This window comes from Nothoprocta perdicaria, unplaced genomic scaffold, assembly GCF_003342845.1.
Source record: "Nothoprocta perdicaria isolate Ctin4 unplaced genomic scaffold, notPer1 scaffold_5, whole genome shotgun sequence".
In the NCBI taxonomy this organism is placed as follows: domain Eukaryota; kingdom Metazoa; phylum Chordata; class Aves; order Tinamiformes; family Tinamidae; genus Nothoprocta; species Nothoprocta perdicaria.
This window is the reverse complement of record NW_020455754.1, coordinates 7,017,257-7,023,692: the sequence shown is the minus strand read 5'-3', so window position 1 is coordinate 7,023,692 and position 6,436 is coordinate 7,017,257.

Sequence of the window (6,436 nt, the reverse complement as noted above, 5' to 3'; positions counted from 1 at the left end):
CTGCCCCTGTCCTGTCACCGGGGCAGGAGGGGACAGAGGGTGCAGGGGAGCCCAGGTGGCAGGATGGGACGGGATGGGTGGGTGCCTGGAAGCCGCACTGACCCGGGGGTCTTTCTCACTGCTCTGTTCWAGAGGACGGTCCCATCGCCACTCCAGGAAGCTTCAGCCCTGCGGGACGGGCACCTCCGTGCCCCAGTGCCAGGCCGGACTGCCGGGAGCTGCACTCAGAGCTGCACTCAGAGCCAGAGCCCGACCTGGCTTAGGGGCCAAGGCCAGCRAGTGACGGGGAGAGGAGGTGCCAGAGGCTGCAGAGAGGCCAGGCTGGTGCCGCGGGCCCTCTGGAGCCAGGGGTGCCACACGTGAGCGCACGCGTTGCACAGGCAGGCGCCGCGCACATGTATAGCACCGGCTGCATTGCATGCAGCAAACACGTGTGTGCTGCGTGCACCGAGCACACACCCGTGCTGCAGGCACATGCACCACAGATACCTACACACACTGCACCGCACGAACACGTGCTGCCTGCACTCACCACCGCCACAAACAGACACACACATACATGTACGCTGCATACGGATGTGTATATTACATATATAAGGCATATAGACACAAAGTGTGTGTTGCATACATGCACGCATGCATATATATTTTATATATATACACATACATTTTATATATATGCATATATGGAAATATAGCAAATTACTTATACTACAGATCCACATGCCCATTTACACTAGGGCAGTGGGTGTGGGGACGTGCCCCACGCTGCAGGTCAGGAAAGGGCTGGGGGGGTCCCTCGGGTCCCCCTCCAGGCTAAGTCCAGCAYGGGGTCCACAGCGAGGAAGGGTCCTGCTCTCCTCGGCCCCCCTGGCCGCTGCTCCCCGTCCCTGCGCTTGTCCCCCAGCCCGGCCAGGTGCCTCGGGGCTGCCCCCCCAGCCCCCGGGGCCCCCCCGTGCCGCGGGCCGGGGCACTGCGCGGTGGYGTTCGCAGCGCGCGGGGCAGGAAGGCGCTTCGGGCCGAGGTATGTTAGCGATTAGCGGCGCTTTCCAGCGATTCATCTTGCAGCGGAGGGTGGAAACGTTGGAGGGTTGTTTGCAGGCGCTTGTATTAATCATCCGGGCTAACACACCATTAACGTCCTCCTGCATTTTAAAGATGACAAATTTTATTTGACTTCTCTCAATCACGGTTCCCGGGCGGATTCGGGAGCCACTTAAATGCCTCGGATTTTCCATCGTTAGCCGCTGCAAGGCGAGTCGCGGGGGCGGGACGCGGTGCGAGCGGCTCCCCGGTTCCTCGGGCTCGCGGAGGCCGGGGGGGAGGCCGGGTCTGCCCCACGTCGCTGCCCTCCGCTTTGTCCTCAGAGGATGCAAAGACCCCCCCTTGCCCCTGCCATAGGCGAGTGCCCGGCAAACAATTGCTGGTGATTCCGGGCCCTCAGAGTCGGCCCTTGGCAATGTCCCCCCCAAGATTTCCTCCAAAGTGCCCGTGTCCGGGTGGCTCCCAGAGCTCCACGCCGGAATCAACCTGGCAGAKGCGCAAGGGGTCCCGCTGCCCACCATGAGCTCCCCAATAACCCCCAGATTCCCTGCTGCCCCATAAAGGCTCCGATCCAGGCACGTGGCCAGGATGGAGCCGTGCCGGCCAAGCCCCATCCCCAAAATCCCTCCCAGCCCCGTCCTGTGACCCCCTCACATGCAGCGGAGCCCCCGGTCGCTGTCCAGCCACTGTCCCCCGGCTCAGCTGAGCAAATAGCGGGAGCTTTCCCCTTGGAAAATYGTTCTAATCTTTCGTGTTTTAATAAAATAATAAAAGCGGGCCCCTTTTCGCTCCAACACCTTCTAAATCAAACCAGACGGCCTTTGTCAGGGCGCCCAAACTTAGCGCCGCTCGAGCCCTCGCCAAGTCGCTCTCGCTCCGTGTCCCCCCGCTCGCGCCGGGGGAAACGCRGGGCCCGGCGGATCAGGCGATTTACGACTCGCGGCGCGGGAGGAACCATGTTCCTCTCCACCTGTTTTCCTTCAAGGCCGGCCCGGGAAGGGTTTCCTGGCCGCGCGGGGCCAGCGGGAGCATCGTGCGGGGCCCTGCAGCGCCGGTGCCCGCGGCTCCGCACCCGCCACCTGCCCAGCCCCGGGGCTGCGGATTCTGCCCTCGGCCGCCTCCTTATCAGCCCCCGGCACAGCGGCAGCCCCGGGTGTCCTGTGACTTTGACGCCGGCCCCGCTCCCCCCTCCCCGGCTGCCTTATCTAAATAGGACYGTAAATCAGGGCCGCGGCAGATGCCCTGGCAGGACAGGGACTCCATAAAAAGGGGCTCTGCTCCTGCTCTGTTTATATTGCAGCCCCGTAAAATATTCCCCTTGTCTTCCCCGCTAACGTTTCCCTGTGGCATCCCGTGCGCTCGTGCCCCCCGGCAGCAGCCCTGGGGCCGCAGACCCCCATGGAGCCGGTGCCCCGTGGAGCCGGTGCCCCGYGGGGCAGCCGCGTGTCCCCCACTGTGGCTGCGGCCGCGAGCGGAGCCGGCTCCGGCTGCTGGGTTGTGTCTAAAGGTGCCCCTGGGTATTTATAGCCCTGGCTTGGAGTAACGCAATAATCATCACTCAGCACCTCCGGACACAGCCGCCTCTCCAGGCCGGCCCGCGCGGCTGCCGGGGGCCCAGGGAAACTGAGGCAGGAGCRTGGAGGTGCTGCAGGCTGTGGGGCAGCACGGGCAGCGGGAGCCAGGCTCGCGGGAACACGGAAAGGGGAGCRGTTTAATGCAGGTAGGGGTTAACAGCGCTGAGCTCCGACACCTCCCAGTGCCAGCCGTGTCCCCAGGGCTTGGGGCAGGTGCAGAGGTGCCCGCACTCGGTGTCCTCCTGCTCACACATCCCCTCTGCGCGGCACAACGGCCGTCACCTMCTCGCCGGGGACACAACCAAGCGGCCACAGCCCTGCCTGGACAAATCAAACCGAAAACAAGACTTCATGGAAAAATAAAATTAAAAAAAAAAAAAAAAAGCTTAAATTTTCCATGCGCTCCTKCAGGGATGCGCCAGGCCCTCGGTGTTTATTTTTTTCCTTTCTCCTTGCTCGCGCTGTAAATGACACCGTGTTTACAGAAGTTTTTATGTCGTCAGAGCAAAGTCACAGCTCGGCTTCCTCTCCTGTGTATTTTATGTAGATGGATGTGTCTGCGAGGAGCACTCAACCTAAACACAGCGCCGGTTTATAGGAAAATGTATTTATTTGAAAAACCGTAACTCACAATTTCGGCAAAACCGGGCTCCACGTTTATTGCCGCTAATGGGGTGCGGTGGCCATAAATTAACCCTGGCAATTGCCGCGGCCGTGTCCACAAGAGCTCATTGTGCCGGCGGAGCAGGCGTCCCCACGGACCCCGAGGGCAGTTTGCAGCCGCGCTGGGATGTGAGCGGAGGGAGAGGGGGCTCAGGGCCGCGAGCCCCGCGGTGCTAGCCAAGCTGGGCTTTGCTTAGGCTTTACTTTGCTGTTGCCTTGCCCGCCACGGTGACGGAGACAAGGTGCTGGCGCTGGCGCCGTGTGCCCAGCGCTGGCCCTGCCTCCGCCCCCAGCTCCTTCCGTCCTCCGCGCGGATTCCCAGACCTCCTGGTGTGGATTCGGGTGCGGAGCGCGGGGGCAGCTCTGCGAGGAGGGGCAGCAGGAGCGGCGGGTGCAGCGCCCTGCCAGCCCCGGGTGCCCTGCGGCTCCTCCGGGCGCGCTCCGCTCCTGGCGCGTGTTTCCAGGGCCCTGCAGTGTCCCGCTGCCCGGCACCAGCCGGCTGCCACTGGGAAGGACGTTTCCCCTCCGGCAGCACCGTTGCACAAGCGCCCGCTGAGGCAGCTCGTGGCGTCTTCACCTTGTGCGCCTGGTCCTGGCCAGCGCTGGGCACGAAGCGCTCGCTCTGGACGGCTCCATCCGGGCTGTCGTCCCCGACTCGCGCGCTAGGAAAGGCAGGGGCTGCCACACAAATGACCTCCCTCTCCCTCTCTGCCCACCGTGGGGCTGTGGGATCCCCCAAATCCATGTCCCTGCCTGGCCCATACAGCCCAAGGGACTTTCTTGCCTCTTCCCACCAATGCCCACCCCGGATACGTGGGTTGCTGAAGATCCAGAGGCATTGGGAAGCCCAAATGAGCGGATGCCGCCCAGAGCAATTCCCTCCCCGCTTGTTTCCCCCGCTCCTCCGGGGCCACATCCCGCTCCGAGCGGGAAGGGCCTTTAGCAGCCCAAACGCACCCGCTCCCCAGTGCGGGGAGCACATCCCGGGAGCGAGTGACAGAGCCCGGGGAGGGGAGAAAAACACCAGGGAATTGGGCCGGGTTAAAATGCTCCAGGGCAGAGAAAAGGCAGATGCCACAGAATTGTTTAAATGGGCGACAGAGCCTCCAGTGCTCATGGCAGGAAAGGGGTCAGAACAAGGGAAAAACTGAAGGAAACGAGTTGGAGAATTGTGGCAAGGCGATTTTGCAGAACCAGGTTTGCTTTCTGCACGCTGTGGCGGGTTTAAAAGTTAATCGGTTAAATAACAGGGCTTTTTTTCCCCACCTCAAAATAGTCTAATAATTATTCTATAAATACTAAATGCCCAGTGCTTTTTTCTCTTCCCTTTGTTTTTCCAGGATTTTTTTCCCCATTTGCCAAGTGGCAGCGAGTGGCAGAAGACAGAGTGCAGCCACAGCCAGGTCAGAGCTGCAGATATTTCCCTTCTTGGGGCGAGAGCTGTAGGGGAGGAGGTGGCAACGAGTGAGGGGGTGACATACGGTTGTTTTTTGGTTTGTTTCCTTGGGTTTTGGGTCATGCAGCAGCCAGGGAATTGGGATAACTGGTGAATGACTCTTTCCTCATTGGGAAGGACATTTCTGAATGTGGGCTCTGGCTGCCCCAAAGCCTCATGCACCAAACCTGCTTTTATAGCCGGGAGCATCGGGAGCACTGGCAGTGCCCAGCCAGCCTCTGGAATATGCCCAGCACTCCAGTATTGGGAATGCACCACCAGCACAAGGGACACCCTTATTTGCCACCCTGGATGCACTCGGCAGCGTGGGCTGCAAAGTGCTCCCAAGGCAGTTGTTTTGGGGCAAGAAATGACTTTTCCATGAATGGCTTTATTTATTGGCAGCAGTACCTGATGCCTCCTAAGGCACTTGGGAGAAAAAAATAAAATGTTTAATACAGGGTTTATTGGGAGGAATTCTCTTGTAAAAGTGGCAGCTCTAATTCTCACAAATGAAGCAAAATGCTTTGCTGAGAGTTGGAGACGATTCTGCCTCTGACTCCCTTCTTCCCACCACGAGCAGCGAATGTGGAGGGAAAATAAAAGGCGCTTCATCAAAATTCCAGTTTGCAGTTAAAGTTTGCTTGGAAACATTTGGAGCAGCTTCGTGCGGACTTGTTCTTCCCCCTGAGAAGCCACTAAAAATAAAAATAAGAAAAAATAGAATAAACAAAGTAAATAAAATAAAATAAAATAAAATAAAATAAAATAAAATAAAATAAAATAAAATAAAATAAAATAAAATAAAATAAAATAAAATAAAATGAAAGCTCCCAAGCCCAGCCTTTCCCCAGGAGCACCCGGGCCGGCAGGCGCTTTGCTCCGGAGCTGCGGGAGGCAGAGGTGCCGCCGTGCGGGGAAGCGGCTGCCGCGGAGCTGCTCCGCGGCTGCTCCGGCACCGGTTTCCAGCCGTCCCGCTCCCGGCTCCCTCTCTGCTGCCCTGCTCTGGCCCAGGCAGGGAAGCGCCTTTCCTGGGAGGCGGCCGCGCTCCCGGCTCCGCAGCCGCGGTCCCGTCCCTGGGCTGGGAAAGCTCCTGCAGCCGCGGTGGGATCACGGGCTGGAGCGTTTTCCATTCGCCTTTCCCGGGGAAATATCATCCAGAGCTCTTTGAAAAGCCCTTTTCTCACTGCCTCTGCATTACCCCACAATTCCTAAATACATTCCTGGTGATTCCCGATTCAGCAGCAAGCCTGATATGATATTTTAAASACGCATAAATGCATATGTAAATCACAGCATGTATGTGTGTTTTCTCATCATGTGGAAGACCAGGCTCACCTGCCAGGCTCCCATACCCAGCCACTATCCCTGCAGGAGACAAAATGCCAGGAGCCGGAGGAGCTGCAAGGACCCGGGATGCTTTTGGCCCTGGGGCTGCTAATGGTACTGGCAGCATTAGGCCATAAGGGTTTTAGCCGTGTGTGTTTCTGTCCTGGGGCTGCAAACTTTGACACTCCTGCCGTTCCTGCCCCGTGCAGCGCGAAGCCGCGCGGCGGGACCCTGCTCCCTGCGGAGCCCTGCGCCCGATTGGGTCTGACGAGTACGTGCGGGTCTGCGAGCGAGTCCTGGGAACTGGGTGCTCACGGACGGGCGCTCTTCCTCGTCCCATCTGCTCGGAGGAAGCGTCTYGGCCTCATCCGCTCCCTGTGGGAAGGAAATC